This window comes from Passer domesticus, chromosome 23 (assembly GCF_036417665.1).
Source record: "Passer domesticus isolate bPasDom1 chromosome 23, bPasDom1.hap1, whole genome shotgun sequence".
Lineage (NCBI taxonomy): Eukaryota > Metazoa > Chordata > Aves > Passeriformes > Passeridae > Passer > Passer domesticus.
Window position 1 is genome coordinate 5,382,429 of NC_087496.1, and position 19,677 is coordinate 5,402,105.

The following is a 19,677-nucleotide window of genomic DNA, read 5'->3' on the forward strand; positions in this document are numbered from 1 at the left end:
CGGTTTAACCGGGGGTAGGGCACCCGCCCGAGAGGAGCAGAATTACATCAGGGTGGCGACAGGCAATCAATGAACACTCAATTAACACTTACAATATTACTAACATAAGCAAAACATGTTTTTGCAAATGGTAATCTCTCCCTTGTACTGATACAGCCCTAATTTAATTTTCTTCAGCGCACCAGCGTCAAGCACGGAAAGAAAAAGAATGAGGAGCCACCCTCTGAAAAGGGAATATCCTTCAATTCTGCAAAGAGCTGAGTCAAAGTGGGGATGGAGACAGGGCAAGGCTGGCATTCCCACCTGGAATCACCTTCCACGTGGAAAAGAGGAGGCAGCACGGGCCAAACCTCCCCATCCCAACCCCTGCTGAAGCTGGCTTTGCTTCCAGCTTCCTTCTCTCGCCTCTGCTCCTTCCCCTCTCTGCAGCTTTAAGGTTGGTGAGGTAAGAGGTGAAAGTAACCTTCGCGAGCCCCGTGCCCTAATTAACATGCCAGCCACCCACTGAACGTAATGATGCCTCTTAATCTCTCTCGCTGGGTCTGCTGAGCTCCTCGGGGAGGTGGCAGAGGGGATTGGAGGCTGCAGCATGCTCCGTGTCTGTGCAGCAGGCTCAGGGGGTTGGTGGAACTCATGGGACAGCAGGAGGAGAGTGGGTCTGGGGACAGCAGAACCCTTCAGACTCCCTGGACACATCCAAACAGGCCTGTTCCAGCCCTACAAGCAGTGGGAAAAGGGGAGTTTTTAACTGGATAAACCCTACACATGGGCTCAGCTGTCAGCAGCCCAAAGCCCTGCTGGATTTTACATCTCTGCTCTCCCCCACATCAGAAAAAAAACCCTAAAAATTCATAACATAACTGAAAGATTTGAAGGGCAATAATGACCATTTTGAAAATCTTGTTTGAGTTGTGATTGACTCATGCTGAGCTTTTCCCACTCCAAACCTGCAGTTGACCTAAAAGAACGCTGGCAAGATGTATCATTTCAATTTAAAGAACAGCAAATGTACCAAGTCCTGGGTAATTTGCTCCTGTGCTTAAATATAAACCTGTACAAAAATAAAACATGGCTTTTTCTTGTCTGGATTTATCCAGCTTGAGCACCCAGCCACAGAACCATGGCCTGCCTCCCAACCTTTGCCTAGCAGAACTCTCTTCCCCTGCTTAAGTACTCCTGGACAATAATCAAATCACTCTCTTTTGTGAGGAGAAGAAGATTGGGCTTCAGTCTCTCTCTCTCCAGCCTGTTTTACAGCCCTCACATCATCCCCGTGGCTCTCCCCTTATCTCCCTCCAGTTTGCCAACATCATTTTTAAGGTATAGATACCAGGGCTGCACACAATGCTCTTCCTGCTTGTATTCATTATTTCTCTGCTTAGACAGCCCGAGATAGCATTAGCACTCCTGAGGATTCACAGCACAGCACAAGACCAGCCAGTTATTGATAAGATAATGAAATTAAGCTCCTGCTTCTCACCTTGATGTGGCAGCTCCCGGGGGTTCCTCTTGCCAAGTGTGGTTTTACTCCCCACTCTCGTTAACGTGGATTAGTAAATTATCTCAGGGGCTGCCCCTGCACTCAGCCTTTCCCTCTGTAACCCCAGGGAAGCGGCCAAACCCCACACCCTCACACCCATCCGTGTGGGAACATGGAAAAGCTCGGCTCAGAGGTGCTGCAGACACCCCAAATTCCAGTGGTTGGTACCAGAACTCCAGGCTGGAGGAGGGGAGTCACTGCCCAGGCACAGCCACAGTCCCTGCCTCTGTGCTGCTGCAGCACAGCCCCATCCTGGCAGCCAAACAACTCCAGCACCCCAATCCCAGTGCTGCCAGGACACCCCTGCTCCTGCCAGGACCAAATTTACCCCACCAGGACCACGGCATTCCCACCAGGACCACGGCATTCCCACCAGGGCATCTCCCATGGCGCAGCACCGCTCATGCCAGACCCCCCTTCCCAAGCCATGCTCGCCCTTCCCTGACTCCAGCGGGATTTTGGGAGCTGGGAAAGCCCCAGGCCCCACTCCCCCCAGCCCCGAGGAGCCTTTTGGGCAGTGCTGCCAGCACGTTGCAGGCTGACAGATGCCAGCTGGAAACTGCAAACTCATCCAGGATCTGCACCCAGGGGTTTGCTCCCAGCACCTTCCCCTCCTCCCTGCCCCCAGCCCCAGCAGTTGGGAGTTCATATGGCTGGATCTTCTCACCCACAGTCAGGGGGAAAAAAAAAAAATTGTCATAGAAAATGTGCGAGCACTGACATCTTAAGACAAAAAAAGATGCAGATTTCTCAACTGTTCACAGCACATTATGGAAATACATTCTCAGGGACTATTAAATATGGGATTATTGACTAGATGAGCAGCAGCTCAATGGACTGGCTTGCAAATATGTCTTTAGACAATTCTTAAAATGCAGATTAATTATCTAGCAGACAAGAATAGTTTTTTTCCTACAGACTTTCTAATGATCTGTTGCATAAACAAGCATCCAGACAGTTTTGTTTGCGCTTGTGGTGGCTGCGATGTTCTTCAAGAACTAAATGGTGACTGAGACTTAAATCTTATTTAACAGCCAGCAGGAACACAATAAAAGCACGTCAGTCCAAATCACTGGAAGCCACATCTCCTGAGAGCCCCTTGGGAGGTCCAGCTGCCAAAAGACCCCAATCCCCAAACACCAAACCCCTGATACTCCACAGAGCATTCAATTCTTCCCATGTTTATGTCATTAAACAACTGCATCAGTGTCCATCATTTAACCCCCAATCCCTTTGGAAATGAGGGAGGAATATTGGACTAAAGAGATGTTTTCAGTGCTCTGCAGGCTCAGGAAAATATCCCTGCTGGAATTCCATTTGAAAGAATGAGGTTGAAGTTGGGGGAACCATTGCACTGAGCTCTGCCCTCACCTGCAGATTCCTTCTAACCTGTTAGGCCAGAATTTAAAAACCCCATCTTGATTTAAAAAACCCCATCTTGAATTTAAAATCCCATCTCGATTTTAAAACCCCATCTTGATTTTCAGTTTATCATGGATGTGATGCAAAGCACAGTGGTCATTTCCTCACTGAAGGTAATTAACTTGTTATTTGTCAGCTTCCATCTCCCAACCCTCCACTGCTCGGTGCCTTTTGTGATCGGTTCAACTGCTGTTGGGTATCAAACCCACTGCAAAGCAAGTGTGAAACATTATTATTCCAGCTTCACACCCACTTTCCCTCGGTGTGAACAATAATGCAAAGTGAGAGACAGTGATGAATGGGACCCGGAGAGGACCAGCTGCTCGGTGAGCATCAGCACAGGCTCTGCCCCAAACGTTTCTCGGGCTAAAAAAGAGATGTGATGGCCAGAGCTGCACACACAGCCCTGAACAGCACTCACGAGGTGGAGCAGGAAACGGGAAATAAGCAGAGAGCAAACAAGAAAACAGCAAAGGCAAACAACCGGTGTGGGTAGAGGGAGAGATTCTTTGATTAACCTCTTTTTTGGGGTGGAAAAAAGCAGTTTTGGCACGTGTAAGAGTGTCCAGATCAGCCATGAGCTGAGCTTGTAGCCCCTGGCTCAGGCACTTCCCCCAAACCAAGCCACGTTTAGAGCAACTCTCTCAGCCACAGCAGCAATTTGCTGCTTGATCACAGCCTAGAAAGGACAAGCTGCCCGGCGTGGGTCCCACCAGAGCCTCCAGCAGCAGTGACAAGGAGCCCCGCAGTCCCCGTGCCTCCGAGCAGGGACAGAGCCATCAAACAACCCCTCAGCATCAAAGCACCACGTTCCTTCAAAAAGCACCGAGCTGAGGCTCTGTGGTTTGAGCAGAAGGTTTACACAAAGGTCAGGGCTGAGCAAGGGGTGTTCAGGAATCCATCCCCTCCTGAGGTGATCTCTGTGGCCAGGCTCGGCTGTGGGGAGAGGGGGCAGAGGCAAGGGAAGCTGATTTTCTGCTGGAGCAGCTGAGGTGTGAGCACACAGCCAGGTTCCTGACCTGAAACTGCTCCAGCAAGAGCCAGGCAAGGACCCAGGGATGCTCCCAGGTGTCACACAGCCCAGGCAGAGCTGTTCCCCCCTGTTCTTCTCCTCCTCCCTGACAAACACATCGTAACAGTCCCCAAAAAGGTGAAAAAGCTGCTTTTTAAAAATAGCAAACTCTTTAAGGAGCCGAGCACATGCCTGAGTGGGTGGGAAATTAGTGTTTTATTATGGCTCTCTGCTCACGGGGTCTGAGACCTCAGATGACTTGTTTGTGCCCTGCACGGATTTTTGCAGACTCATTATAAACCCTGGCAAAGAGGGGTTTGTAAGGTCACAGGAGAATTTCCATTAACTGAAGCCTGGCTGGGGATTGCCAGCATGATCTATGTCTCCCATTTATGCATATGCAGGGAGGCCAAGAGGAAGCTCCTTTGCTTTATTTCCACATCATCGTGCTGATGCTGAGCTCACCAAATAAACAAACTGAAAAGGCAGTGGGGAAGCAGGGGGAGGAAAAAAAAAATACAAAATGCTGTGCCTGGCTGTCTCCCTCATGAAGGATGCAAATGAATTCTGCAGACTTTGAAGGCAGGAGATCTCAGCAGAGATGAAAATCCCCTGGATGGCTCAGCAGGTGAGGCACTGCGTGGGTATTTTGTTACAGAGCTGCTCACGTGCGATGGGGACAAGGAATAAATGTGGGTATGGGGGTGAGAGCTGCCTCAGGGAGGAGCAATCCAGCAGCAGCAGAACCCTCTGGGCTCTCCAATCCCCCTCCCAGCATCGAGACACCACAGAGCTCTCAAAAGCTGGATTTCAAACACAGAACATCCCCATGGAACCGGGATGGAGGCACTTGGGGGAAATCAGCCCTGATCTCAGCTCCTTCATCCCTGAGCCATCACCTGCCCCCTCGGGAAATCCAGGGGATGGCCCCACCAGGAGGTTGGGGCTCAGCAGAGCTCCCCTGGATTGATTCCACGGCAGCAAATCCAGCAGGATGCTGGCACAGCCCAGACACCAGAGCCCCTGCTCCAGCAGCAGCAAATCCCCGGGCTGGGGGGCTTTGGGAAGAGCAGATGTCACTGCAGAGCCCTCTCTGAACCACACAGAGATGGGGAGAGCCCTGTTTGTCCAGCAGAGCATCTCCTGGGGCTCCCCAGCACCTGCAGCTCGTCCACACAGCCCCGGGCCCTCCTCAGCTGCACACCAACCACACCAACTCCTCGTGTCCCTGCACCTTCTCCTGCTGGAATCCCACAGAATCACCCAGGATTTGCTATCAGGGAAGGAGTCACTCAGGTTTTCCCTTTTTTTCACATGCTCAAAGCTGAGTTACACTGAACCGCCGCACGCTCTGATCCCTCTTTACTCCTGCAAAAGCAACCCCTTCCCGTTGGCATGTTCACTCTTCCTAACCCAGCTCTGATCCATTTCCACCTCCAAATCATTAGAGATAATAAATAAGCCCAGCCTCAGTGTGAGGAACCCTCACATAATCACATATCTACGCTCCCATCAGCACTCGGCCATTACACTTCTATTTTCTGCAGCTTAACTAAGAAAGCCAGCACTGAACTCTGCCCCTTATCCCACAGCTATTTATTGCCCACATTCTGCTATTTATTTCCTAAAATAGTCTCTTTTGGGTGGATTTAATGAAATATCCAAATAAATTAGGCCCGTTGGAAGATGTTGAACTCTTATTTCCTCAGCCTTAGGAAGGAAGGCTTCCCTACTGGGCAGCCATCCTCTGCATATAAACGGTGGTGATTTGACCCCCAGGGATGGACCATCCAAGTATTTGAGGGATAATTAGGCTGTCCCAGCAGGCACAGAAGAAAAAAGTCAGTTATCTGATATCCCAGCTCTTCCTCAGGTTTGGTTTCTGTACAGGCAAAAATTCCTGCTGCATCCATCAGCTCCCTCTGCCCGCTGGGGCTCCTGCCTTGGAAATGGCCAGGGAGGAGGAGGAGGAGGAGGAGGAGGAAGAGGTGTCTTCTCCTCTGTGTTTACACCTACTGCTCTTTTACACCTGATTTATCCCAGATCTACTGATTTGGAGCACTTTGGGTGCATTTCTCCCTCTTTGAGCAATCCAGTCACTGCTCATTCCCCTCAGCCAGGCGCTGCCAGCTCTGTCCCTGTCACCAGCATGGGAACGATCCTGCTTTATCCTCTGGAAGGTGCCCCTGTCCATGGAATGAGATGAGCCTGAAGTTCCCTTCCAACTCAAACCACTCTGGGCATCTCCAGTCTGCTCCTCACTGCATTTTCCTCCTCTTTCATCACAACCAAGCCCCACATGCATTACAAAACCAAATCTTCCAGAGGCACCAGGACAACCACAAAAATCCCTCTGTGTTACCACCACATTCTCTCTGCAGGCTCCATCCCACAAATAAAATTATGATGGGGATCTTTAAAACTGCTCCATGACCTCCTCACAGGTTTTACACCTTCTTTCATCTCTCCAAGCCCCCCATTTTTCCTCTCAGGGACCCCAGGACAGCATCAGTGGCTGCCCTGAGGTGACAAAGTGGGGTTTCCACCCTCCTGTGCACAGGCACAGCTCCAGCAATCCCACAATCTCCTTTCTGGACAATTTTTTCCTCGTGGAGCTGATGATACCCCAGTGATTCCTCCCTCAGGTGTAAGCAACACCCTCCAAGCTGTTCTCATCCTGCTCAGCACAATTTCGCTGCTCCTCCTGTTCACACACAGCAAGAGGTGCCTTGTTTTAACAGATTCCTCACCTTTTACGTGCTGCCTTGGAAACCTCTTGCCCCAGAACAAAAAGCATTTCTGAGGAAGCTTGCAGAACTTCTGTCTTGCCTTCTGCCTGCCAGAAGCATGAAAAATAAATAAAATCTGACCCCTACAAGTGCTGCCCACAAAGATCTCTCCCTAAAGTCACTGAAAATCAATATCCACACCTCAGGAACATCAGCAAGCCTTTAAAAAGGGCAAGACATCGACTGTCTGCACATGCTGAGTGCTGAGCAAAACCAGAATAAAGCTTAAATTGCCTTCAAAAAAATGAAATTTCTTGGAGGAGAGGGTTCTCCTCTGCTTGTCTGGCCCAGGGATGTATCAGCTCCTTCATCTCTTGTGTCAGCTCTTCCTCCTCCTCTCCCCTGCTCTTCCTCCTTCCCCTGCTGACCTCAGAACCTTTTTCCTTGCACCCACCCAGTGCAAACACCCAGCCTCTCCTCCAGCCAAGCCTTTCCCCTGGCCCTGTTCCACATGGAAAACCATGAGCAGGAGCCAGGAGCAGCAGGAATCTGATCCCCCACCACAGCCAGGTACTTTCCCAGCAGAATTCCCCAGGGTTTAGCTGAGCATCCTCCCAGCTCCTGGGTGAGTTCGAAGTTCTCTCTCTGCTTCTCCTCCAAGCAGAGACATCACTGTGAGCATGCACAGATGAGATTTCCTGGCACACTGAAGCTTCCAGGACACTTTGCAGGCAGCCCTGCCCCTGCCTTGCCTCGCTGCTCCTTTGAGGAGAAGCCCAGCTCCCTCAAATCCTGCCCCCCTCACCCCCAGACTGCCGAGTGCTCCTTGGCACCGAGGTACCCAGACCTCTGCCAGCCCACATGACTCCTTGGCTGATTTGCCTTGCACAGCCTGCAAAAGAAATCTCCAGCACGAAACTTGCAGCAGCATCTCCGTGCCTGTGGAAGCTGCAGGCAGCTGCTCCGAGTCAGCCACTAAAAACCAATCTTTTCAAGGGGATGTTCATGTCTTTATGCCAAGATTTCGGGATAAAACCCTTCATTTTGGGGTTCACTTTCCCCAGATAGCCTGTTCCCACCACACAGGAGCCAGATCACATAGGGTTTAAGAGAAATAACCATTTAAAGGTAATTTTTTTAAAGAGCATTCTCCTTCCCTGCGCTGCCACTCTCTGCTGGGCACAGCCTGTCAGCAGCTCCCCTTTCCCCAAAATTCCAGCTGCCTCATCCCGGGGTATTAATTCCTGCCAGGTGCAGGGGAAAGCACCACCTGTGAACCACAGAGAGCCACGCAGCAACTTTCCCAACTTCTGTCTCTGCTCGTCAGGCCCAGCCCTGCAATGGAAACCGAGAGGGGCAGGTTCTGCCTCTCACCATCGATTTCTGCACGCAGACTTGTTCCCTTCCAATCGCCAGCCTCAGACACATCAATGCCGAGGCAGGCTTGCATCGAGACACTTTCAGCACGCCTTGGCGCGGTGGGAGCCTCACTGCGGATCGTTTCTCCCCCTCTGGGATGCACGACTCGAGAAAAGCACGGCAGGGAAGCCCCCAGCGCGGCCGCATCCCCCTCCTACCTGCGGGCACACAAGGCTGAGCACCCAGGAGCCGGCGGCAGAGGCGGCTGCCGGTGCTGTCAGGCTCCTGGGGGATGCTCCCGGCTCTCTCCGATGCCGTAGGCTCCGAGTCGCTGCCCGGGGAGGCGGGGAGGGCTCTGCCCCCGGCTGCCTGCAGCGCTCACATCCAGCCGGGATGTGGCTGCCGGAGGAAAGGCTGCCTCGCCTCGCCGGCACAAAGGGGCTGCCTCCTCCTGGGGGGGATCTCCGGGGGGGGTGAGGGATGCTGGAGCCCCGTCAGAGCGGCCGGGATGCGGTGGCAGAGCGAGCCGAGCCGTCCCTCAGCATCCCCGGCTGGTCCCCGGGGAGGCGCCGGGTGCTCCGGCCAGCAGCACCTCCCCTCGAAGGACACGCGTGTGGCCACAAAGCCACCCCCACGAGGGTCCGGTTAACCCCCCCGGGGCCACAACCCCGCCGTGTCAATCCTAGCCGGCCAAAGATTCCGGCCCGATGGATGGCGAGAGCCGGGCAGCGCTTGCAGCATCTCGCACCTACGCAGAGCCGCAGCTGAAGCGGAGTTTGGGCATAAATCAGCCGGGATAAAGTTGGGCCTAGGAAGAGGTTTCTGCACGGAGTTTTCCCCGGGCTCGGCGCTGCCGGTTCAGCAGCGGAGAGTGCCAGCCCAGCCGCGCACGTCTGCGCACACAGCCGGCACCTCCGCGGTCCCAGCGCCGATTATTCCCCAGCTCAACTCCGCAAAAACGCCTTCCACAACAACGACCCTTTCCTCCCCCATCCACAGCCTGACAGAATGCGAGTTGGAGAGCGTTTTCCTCGCCGCCTCCGAGCGTGGCACGCCGGCACAGCGAGCCCCGCGCCCGCGGGCAGCATCCCTCAGCATCCCTCCCTGCTCCCGCACCCGGCAGCCGCTCCCGGCGGATCCGCGCGACTTGGAGCCGCACCGAGTGCCCCCTCCCCGCGCTCTTTGAACTTCAGCTCCGCTCAGAGCCCGAGCGTGGCGTTTTTCAACTCTTGGTGCGCTAGAACACCGCAAAGGGCTGGTCCCAAAGTCCTTCAGCGAGTGCAGGAGGCGGTCGGGGGGCACCGGCTGTGGCCGGGGGGGGATGGATGTGGCCGGGGAGGGCTGGATGTGGCCGGGGAGGGCTGGATGTGGCCGGGGATGGGGGGGACACCGAGTGCCAGCCAGGGGCACCGCCGGCAGGCAGCGAGCGGCGGCCCCGCGGCTCCGAGCGCTCCCGGCCCCGCGGCTCCGCAGCGGCCGCGCCGAGCATCCCGCGGGGGTCCCGGGGGAGCCGTGCCCACCCCCGGCCCCGCTCCGCCATCCCCCCTGCGCCCCCCGCATCCCCCCATCGCTGCCCGCGGCTCGTACCTGGGCTGGGCTCTGCCCGCGGCTGCTCCGGCCCCGCTCCGGCAGCGGCGGCCGCGGGTCCCCGGCGGCGGCCGCGGGAACTGCAGGGGGCGGGGGGCGCTGCCGGGGCACCGGGACCGCCGGGCGGCGGCGGGGACCCCCCCGGCACGGCGGGGCTGCGAGCGAGCGGGACCCGGGGCGGGGGGATGCGGGAGAGCGGGGCGAGATGGAGGGATGAGAGGAGAACGGGGGATCCGGGATGGATGGAGGGATGAGAGGAGAACGGGGGATCCGGGATGGATGGAGGGATGAGAGGAGAACGGGGGATCCGGGATGGATGGAGGGATGAGAGGAGAACGGGGGATCCGGGATGGATGGAGGGATGAGAGGAGAGCGGGGGATCCGGGATGGATGGAGGGATGAGAGGAGAGCGGGGGATCCGGGATGGATGGAGGGATGAGAGGAGAGCGGGGGATCCGGGATGGATGGAGGGATGAGAGGAGAGCGGGGGATCCGGGATGGATGGAGGGATGAGAGGAGAACGGGGGATCCGGGATGGATGGAGGGATGAGAGGAGAGCGGGGGATCCGGGATGGATGGAGGGATGAGAGGAGAGCAGGGTGAGATGAAGGGATGCGGGGAGAGCAGGCTAGTGGGATGGATCAGGGGATGCAGGGAGAGCAGGGGGCTAAGGATGGAAGGAGGACCAGGCAGGATGGGAGGATGCAGGGAGAGCAGCGGACCCGGGATGAACGGAGGGCTGGGCAGGATGGAGAGAGGCAGGGAGAACAGGACGCTAAGGATGGAAGGAGGGCCAGGCAGGATGCAGAGAGGATGGGGCACCGAGCTGTGTCAGGGGAGGTTTGGGGTGGATCTCAGGGAAAGGTTCTTCCCCCAGAGGCTGCCGGCACTGCCCAGGCTCGCCAGGGAATGGGCACGGCCCGAGGCTGGCAGAGCTCCAGGAGGGGTTGGACAGCACTACCAGGGGTGCCCAGGGTGGGATTTGGGGTGTCTGAGCAGGGCAGGAGCTGCACTGGGTGATCCTGGTGGGTGCCTCCAGCTCAGCCTGTTCTGGGGTTTGGAGATTCCAAGGATGGAGGCAGCACAAGAACCTGGGATGGAGGGCACTGAGGAGGGAGGGCAAGGACCACTGCTTCCAGCGGTGAGCAGCTTTAAGCCCAGACTAAACACCTCTGACTGGGACAGCTGGGTTTGGGAAAGCTGTGCTTGCTCCCCACACATCCCAAATCCTCAGCTGCTTTGGGTCTCCCTGCCAGCACCCCGAGTTCCCCTCCTTCTCCCCTCCCTGAGAAGGACATAAGTGAGATAATTTTGCTCCCAGCTGCTGAAACCTTCACATTAAAGCTTAACCTCCTCCTGGTGCCCAGCCCAGGCTGGGAAAAGGCATCAGGCAGCACTGGGACAGAGCCATCCGTGTGTGAGGCTGGGAAAGGCCAGGCAGGATCCTGATCCCCCTGCCTGCAGTGCTGCAGTCCTGTCCTCCTGCTTCTGTTTGTTTGTCATGGCCAGGAAAGCAAAGCTTTTAAACCATCAATTAATTGGACTCTTGCATTAAGAGCAATGAACTATTATTTGACAGAAATTCATCTTCCCCTCCTGCTGAGAAGAAATAAGCTGGAGGAAAAGAATCAGCTTCACAGGAGAAAAATAAAACGCCTCTGCCTCGGAGACAAATTACTCATGAGATACACAGGTAACAGGCATGGGGTGTTTGAGCTCATCCCTTTTACACATCATTTCCCTCAGGACAACAGCTACAAGTCAGTGGCTTTGTGACAGATCCCTTTGTCCCAGTGTCCCTGCCCATCAGGCCATTCCCAGCGCTTATTATTCCTGGAATTGATGAGCATTCCCCTCATCTGGGCTGCTAATTAACGACTGTGGCCCTGCAGGTCCAGGTTCAGCCCTGCCTGGCTGAGCAGAGCTTTGGCTGACAGGGCTGGGATTTCTCCTGGACCCAGAGCAGCCTCTGTGCCACCCCCAGGAGTGGGAGCTGGGCAGATCCCACCTCTCACCTCAGCTCTGAGCACGCCTGGGCCAGGCAGGGCACCCCCATCCACCTGGATCCAGGAGGATTCTGCATCTTCCTCACAGCTCCTGCCTTGTGCCAGCACCCCACTCTCTTTTAGAGATTTTTTGTGTGGTTCAGATCCATCTCTGCCATGCCCTGAGTCCTTCATGCAATTACTGGAGCCTCAACTGAAGACCTGGAAACGCAGAATTTCTCCAGAATCAACATGTTATGGCATAAATCAGAGCAGACTCACAAGTTAGAGCACCCTGGCAGCCAACAGGGTGAGCCAACAGCAGGAATCCAGAGGAGACAGCTCCAGAAACTGCCTGCAAAGAAATCTGGTTTGGTTTTGGGGTGGGGGAAAAAAAATCCAGGATTCCAACACAGGAGAGAGGTTTCCACAGTGCCTTCTGCTGGGAAGTGTTACGTGGGGAGAGGAGGGGGAGGGAAGGCACCCAGCGAGGTTTAAAATAGAGTTTGGTCATTTTATGAATGAGGTGATGTGACACAGTTCCCTGCCAAAGCTGGAGGGTTTGGTGACCTAGAAAATCCTGTTTGGGGAAGGAGCTGTTGTTGGTGTGAGGCTGCAAATCCAAGTGTTACGGAGGGGGTGGGATCCCACTCACGCTCAGGGCACTCAGGCAGGGAGGAGGTGCTGAGGATTCCAAAAGCCCTCGGGGGTGCTCAGGGCAGGGCTCTGCTCCCCCCCTGTCGCCCTGTTCTTCTAAGCCTCCTGATGTTTACATTATTCTGATGAATTTCCTCACACGGTTTTATGTAAATAATCATTATTTTACATGCTTCTCTGGAGGAGGAGAAATGTGATGGGCTGTTGGTTTGTCCAGTGTCATTGGTGAGGTGGCACTGTCACCCTCCAATCCACTGTCACCTTTGGAAATCTATAAATGCTGGAGTCAGAAAATAAACTTCCCTTCTTTTTACCTTGGAGGTTCCAGCGTGTGTGTGTGTAGTTTTATTTTGTGTCCTGTAGTGACACCCCCAGCCAGCCCGGGGTGCTCCTGCCCAGGGGTGTCCCCTGAGGTCACCCAGGCACAGGGGAGGGAAATGGAGCTCATTGTCCCAGAGAGAGCACAAAGGCCTGGGAGCAGGGCACACCCCAACCTGGTTTGGGGTCTCAGGGCAGACACAAACATTCTTTGGGGTCACGATCCAGACCCAAATACAGTCCAGGGTCTCAATCCAGACTCAGGGTCACAATCCAGACCCAAAGACACTTTGGGGTCTCAATCCAGACTCAAACATTTTTGGTGTCACAATCCAGACCCAACAGGGTCTCAGTCCAGACTCAAACACTTTATGGGGTCTCAGTCCAGATTCAAATATTCTTTGAGATTACAATCCAGACCCAAATACAGTCCAGGGTTTCAATTCAGACCCAAACATTTTATGGGGTCTCAGTCCAGATTCAAACACTTTTTGAGGTCTCAGTCCAGACTTAAACACGATTTGGGATCACAATCCAGACCCAAATACAGCCCAGGGTCTCAATCCAGACCCAGGGTCGCAATCCACACCCAAACACATTTTGGGGTCTCAGTCCAGACCCAAACACTTTATGGGGTCTCCATCCAGTCACAAAGACCTTTTGAGGCCTTAATCCAGATCCAAACATGATTTGAGGGCTTAATCCATCCCTAAATACACTTTAGGGTCTCAATCCAGCCCCAGGGCCTCAATCCAGCCCCAAACAGATTTTGAGGTCTAAATCCAGCCCCAAACACATTTTGAGGTCTAAATCCAGCCCCAAACCCTTTCCCCAGCAGCAGCTTTGCCAGGAGGGTTCAGGAAATCCTGCGCTGCTGCACATGGATGAATCTGCCCCAATACTCCCCAAACTCCAGGCTGGTTTTTCTGGGAATAATCCCACGCCTCCAGCTCCAGACATCCGGAACAAAGAGCCCCCAGCAGTGCCCACTGCTTCCCTCATAGCGGGTTATTTACCCAAGCAATTAAATTCCCTTTTCCCTGTCAGTGCACGGAGAGGGGCTCTGATCTCAAACTGACGTGGAGGTGAGCAGTGAATCATTTAAAAAAACTGCTACATTTATCTTCATAGGTGGCTGTATTTCAGCAGAACAGTAAATAACAGCCCCACTGCCAAAAAAAAAAGTCCAATTCAGGCAGAGCTGAGAGATTTCAGGGGATAAAAGGCACTGAAAGTCAAGATTTGACTGAGACACAAAGAATAAATCTATTATGGGTGTGATTTTTTTTTCACCCAGGTTCATAACAAGCTTTTATTGGTAATAGAAGACATCCAAATGAGATAATTTTATAGATAAGAGCTGCTCTGAAGGAAGCAGTGAGAGGAGCAAGTAGCCTGTGGTAGTTATATAAAAAAGCCCAGCTAATTATAAATATATATTTAGATAGCTCCAAGAAGTTGGTAGGATGAGTTAGATAAATAAGGAACATTATGTGGAACAGTTTGTTTGCCTTGTCTCCCATGCAAAAAGGAAAATGTGTGTGAATTTCAACGAGCTGGGGAGGCAGGAGTGGCATCTGCCAAACCCTGGTGCAGGATTTGGGAGGATATTCCTGGGCCCAGCTGAAGAGGCTGCTCCACACCCCGACTGCCCATTTGGGAACTGCCACCTCATCCCAGAAATGCACGTGGGAATGGGGATTTTAGTGCCTGAAGCTTCCCAAAAATGGATCCCACCCCCTCTCAGGTGCTGCACACGAAGTGAGAGAACCCTGGATGATCACAGCACTTAAAGAAGGTGCAATATTTAAGGAATTTGGGATTTTTGCCACTTCAGGGACGGGGAACAGAGCGTGGCAGCAGTGACAGGATCTCAGGGAGGTCACACAGAGCATCTCAGCTGCCACAGGATCCATCCCCTCAGACAATCATAGATGTTGGACTGATCATTTCCAGCCTGTCACACTTCCCCTTGCTCCTTTTTTTCATTCCCCTCCTCATAATTACTGCATCAAAGGATGTTTTCTCCTCTGTGCATTCCATTCACACCCCAAAGAGAAAGGAAAGCAGTCATTTAAGCGAGGCAGGGGAAAAAAATCCAACCAAAACCCAACCTCTCTTTGAAATGTGGGGAAAACAAAAGATGAAGAGAAAAAAGATGAAGAGACTTTCAAGTGAGGAATGATTAAGAGAAGGGAGGAACGAAGAATGAAATGAGTCATGGGCAGGTTGGGACAAGGACTCAGGAGGAGACCTCCCATTTGTGCAACAGGTTCAGGGAATTCCAGCCCTGGCTGTGATTTTGGGGCAAATTCACCATAAAATCTCCACCATTTTATAAAACCTTTATTTTCCAGGCAGAGCCAGAGGGGTAGAGGCAGCTTTAATCCCTGGAGAACTGCAGGGCTGACTTTTCCCATCAGCACAGGGCACGGCATTTTCCAGCTCTCAGAATTCCATGGAGAGTTCCAGCTCTCAGAATTCCAGCTCTCAGAATTCCATGGAGAGTCAGGAAAGGAAGGCAGTGAAAGGAAGACTCAGTCCTAGGGGACCTGAACAGGGAGATTTGGATCTGCTGAGAGCCCAAACCCCAAATTTTGTAAAGGAAATTCCAAGCATGGAGCCCTGGTAATTCCATGGAGAGTTCCAGCTCTCATAATTCCATGGAGAAAAGGAAAAGAAAAAAAGAAAAAGTAAAGGGGAAGGGAAAGGAAAAAAGGAAAGGAAAGGAAAGGAAAGGAAAGGAAAGGAAAGGAAAGGAAAGGAAAGGAAGGAAAGGAAAGGAAAGGAAAGGAAAGGAAAGGAAAGGAAAGGAAAGGAAAGGAAAGGAAAGGAAAGGAAAGGAAAGGAAAGGAAAGGAAAGGAAAGGAAAGGAAAGGAAAGGAAAGGAAAGGAAAGGAAAGGAAAGGAAAGGAAAGGAAAGGAAAGGAAAGGAAAGGAAAGGAAAGGAAAGGAAAGGAAAGGAAAGGAAAGGAAAGGAAAGGAAAGGAAAGGAAAGGAAAGGAAAGGAAAGGAAAGGAAAGGAAAGGAAAGGAAAGGAAAGGAAAGGAAAGGAAAGGAAAGGAAAGGAAAGGAAAGGAAGGAAGAAAGGAAAGGAAAGGAAGGAAGGAAAGGAAAGGAAAGGAAGGAAAGGAAAGGAAAGGAAAGGAAAGGAAGGAAAGGAAAGGAAAGGAAAGGAAAGGAAAGGAGCGAGAAAAGGCTGGGCTCAGTCCTAGGGGAATGAGCACCTGACCAGGGAGATTTGGACCTGCTGAGAGCCCAAACCCTGAGCTTTGTAAGGGAATTCCAAACATGGAGCCCTGGAGGAGCAGCTGGAGAAGAGACCACGCTGCTGCTGTGGATTTTGGGGCAGGAATTGGTGCCTAAATCAGAGAATTTGGTTTGCTGAGAAGGAGAAGCCAAGGCTGGAGTCATTTGCTGTTCCTGGTGACATCCACGGCCACTGCTGCACCTGGGGGGTGCACAGCATTTCCAGCAGGAAAAAAACAACTTGGTTTATTTGGGGGGGAGAATTTTTTCCAGGTTCTGAGTGGGACTGATCCAGTCCAGCCTCAGCAGAGCGTTTTCCCTCAGCTCCCATCTCGCAGAGGGAGACGGATGAGGCAGAGCTGAGCAGTGACAGGGGCAGCTTTATTATGGCACAATGAAGAAATTGCAGAGGAGAAAAGATGAGTTCAATAGCAGCTGCAATCGAGGCTATTTGACTTCTGCTGCATGCACGCCCCAAAATGATGGTGATGAATGGCTCGGGGGGGCTTCTGAAAGTAGTGAGCCCATTTAATCCAAAAAACCAAATAAGCAAAAAAATAAAAATAAAAAAATCAGTATTTGGAGGTGAAAGAACAGGTTAAGGGCAGGCACAGGAAAACATGGGACAGTTCTGGAGTTTTGTGGTGAAGAGCCAGAGAAATGGGGTTAAATTTTAAGAGTTTTGAAAGATGATAGAAGGATTTCAAAATGCCACCAAGGAGGGTTTAATCTCCCCCTCATCACAAGGCCCAAGCAGCTGGAGCTGCATCAAACCCATCTTTATAGAACTGGAGAGAAAAGGGTTTTTTCAAAGCGAGCTGACAAAAGAAAAGCACAAAGCTCTCTCCTCTCTGTGCTAATTCAGAGCTGAGAAGTTGTTTCAGCACCAGAAGTGGGCTCTGAATTGAATTTTGGAGAGACAGAAGGGAGGGAGATGTGCTCATTAATATCCCAGCATAACAATAACCCCGGATAATGCAAATTATTGCCAAAGCTCCGGAGAGCTGAGAGAAATGGAGATTCACTCTGGAGCTCCACTCCACGGAGTTTATTCAGCAGCACTGAGTAAATATCAACAAGAAGGTTAAAATATTGATCAGGGGAGATGCTCCACGCTGAATAAGCTGCAGACATCTGGAAACAAACAAACTGCTGCAAGAAAGGAAGAGGCTGGGATATTTTGGGGGTTTCATTCTGCCAAAAGCCCAGCTCGATGATTTGCAGCTGTAAACTCCCAGCAGCTGAGGAAGAAGGGAAAAAAAAACAAAAAACAAAAAAAAACCAAAAAAACAAACAAAAAATCACAACATTTTCCTGATTAAAGGAAGTGCTGGTGGATTTTTGGTTTGGGATAGGGAGAAATGCAGGAGGATCAAGCACTGGGATGGAATAATGGAATTTTTAAGGTTGGAAAAGCCCTTTAAGATCAGTAAATGATAATAACAACCCATCAGCCACAATGGCAGCACCAAAGTGCCACATCCACAGGGTTTGACATTCCCAGGAATGTGAACTCAGCCCCACATCCACAGGGTTTCACATTCCCAGGAATGTGAACTCAGCCCCACATCCACAGGGTTTGACATTCCCAGGGATGCTGACCCCACCACTGCCCTGCTCCAATGCCTGACCTCCCTTCCCATGGAGAAATATCAGAAATACCCAACTTCAATCTCACCTGGAACAACTCAAGGCCATTTCCTCTCATTCCCAATTTCTTTTTCTCAGGATGATTTTCCAGAAGTGATGAAATCAGTGAACGGGGCTGGCCACCAATGTGCAGAAAAGCTCTGAAACCCCTCACAAAGCTTTTATTTTCACTGCCTGACCTCACCAGGGTGGAGCTGAAAGTGGCATCAAAACTTTTGGGCTCCTTCTAAAAACTCCCCATATCCTCCTTTTATAATAGTATTTTTAATATATATATATAAATTTTACATATAATTTTTAATATTAATAATAATAACAGGTGACTAAAAATGTTGGAAGATTTCTCAAACCAACATTTTAACCCAGGCATATGCTCAGTGTTAACCCCAGGCTCTTTCCTATTTAATTTTGGATCACACTTTGAAGGAAACATCCAAATTTTATTTTTTTTTCCCATTCTGGGAGTGCTGGGCCCAGCTCTGATGGGAAATATTTCCCCCCCCAAAATGCTCAGCCCAACTGGCAAAGAACTCGTGCCAGGGACTGGACAAATTCCATCCTACACCAACCTCCCATCAATATTTTGAAAGAACAAAACCTAAAATCCATTGAGGAGTTGACAAAAAAAGGGAAAATTATGGGTTTTTTCAGCAAATACCAAAGGGATATTTGCTGAGAGAAAAAATGGATTAAACAGTTATTTTTTATCATTTAGGGAGGTGGATGGAGTGCCACCCATAGAACCCCCTGGATCATGGAATGGTTTGGGTTGGAAGGGACCTTAAAGCTCCTATAACCCCAAAATGACTCAAAATGACCCAAAAAATGACCCAAAAATGACCCAAAAATGACCCAAACCCCACCTGCAACCACTCCCTGAATCCCCCTCGTGTCTCCCCTGCCTGTGGAGATGAATCCCAGGATTGTGGGTGTGGAACAACCCCAAAACTGCAGCCCAGCTCTCCCCATCCCCAGCTGGATTTCTCTGAGCTGCTGAGTCTTGAATCATTTATTTACAGCAAGGCAGTAAAGGGAATATATAAAATAACATTTAAATAGGCAAAACACGAAGAGCATCATTAGGAAATGTAATAGAGCTCAGATTACCAATTATAATAAAGTAATAAAGAAATCTCTCAAGGAGCTTCATGTTCATAATGCAGACAGGGAAGGGAAAATAAAAAAAAAGGAAAAGCTCCCAAGTTTTTAGGAATAAAGCTGATTTGTTTTCTATTTTGGTGTTGTTCTCAGTTCATTTATTTTTGCCAGTTTGTCAGGAATCATCACCTTCCAGGGAAGGTGAAGACAAAAATGTCACTAAAGGCAGGGATTCAGGGAGAGCAGCCTCAGCTCAGAAATCACCAAACTCTGAGCACAGATGTTCCCTGTTCCAAAATGCACAGGTTCCTCAACAGCTGAGTTTTAATTTCACTTCTCTTTTACAGTTCTGGGTCGGTCCCAGCGGAGGGAAAAAGATCCAGCAGGAAAATGGGGATGCAAATAAATATTTGCAAGATGCTGAGGTGAAACATCACAGGGAAGGGTTGTAGAGATGATTCCCAACCTTCAGAACAAATTCCCTTTAAAAATAACAATAAATTAACAGGATTAATCAATTAATTGACCTGAATACTGGCTCTGGTTGCATTTAAAAGGGAAATAACCCAGAAATGATTTGGGATTGGGAGCAGAACTCCCTGCTCAGGCTCAGGAAGTGTCTCAACATCAGCTCAGCCAGAGAAGCTCCTCTGAACTCCTCCAGAACTCATTAAACGGCTGGCTGTGGCCAGGGCCAGCAGAAATTCCTTCAAAAGGGCAGAAATTCCTTCAAAAAGGCAGAAATCCCTTCAAAAGGGCAGAAATTCCCTTTCCAATCCCAGGAGGGCCCCGTGTGCAGGACACCAAGGCTCCAATTCCTGCAGGGAATTCCTGAAGGGTCAGCTCAGCTTGGAGCAAGGGGGGATTTCTTTTCCTGTAGTGGGTGCTCTGTCAATTAATTACTTAATTAATGAATAATTCATTAACTCTGAGCAGCAAAAATACAATCAAGGTACTTCAATCTCTGGAAAAATTCATTGGCCCCAAGGAAAATTTCCTTTGCCATCATTTGTCCTTTAAACACTCCAGGAATTACAGCCAAACCACCCCAAAAAATCCACCAGACAGAGC

The 19,677-nt window shown here is 51.2% G+C and overlaps 1 protein-coding gene across 1 annotated transcript in view; it reads right to left on the bottom strand.

Annotated features, from left to right (window-relative positions):
* The window catches only part of GRIK4 (glutamate ionotropic receptor kainate type subunit 4), a 190,203-nt gene extending 180,312 nt beyond the window's left edge, over nt 1–9,891 (bottom strand). The window contains exon 1 of the mRNA XM_064397624.1: nt 9,650–9,891. The gene's annotated coding sequence lies outside the window, so the exon portion shown is untranslated. The remainder of the gene's footprint in view (nt 1–9,649) is intronic.
* Between the last annotated feature and the right edge of the window lie 9,786 nt (nt 9,892–19,677).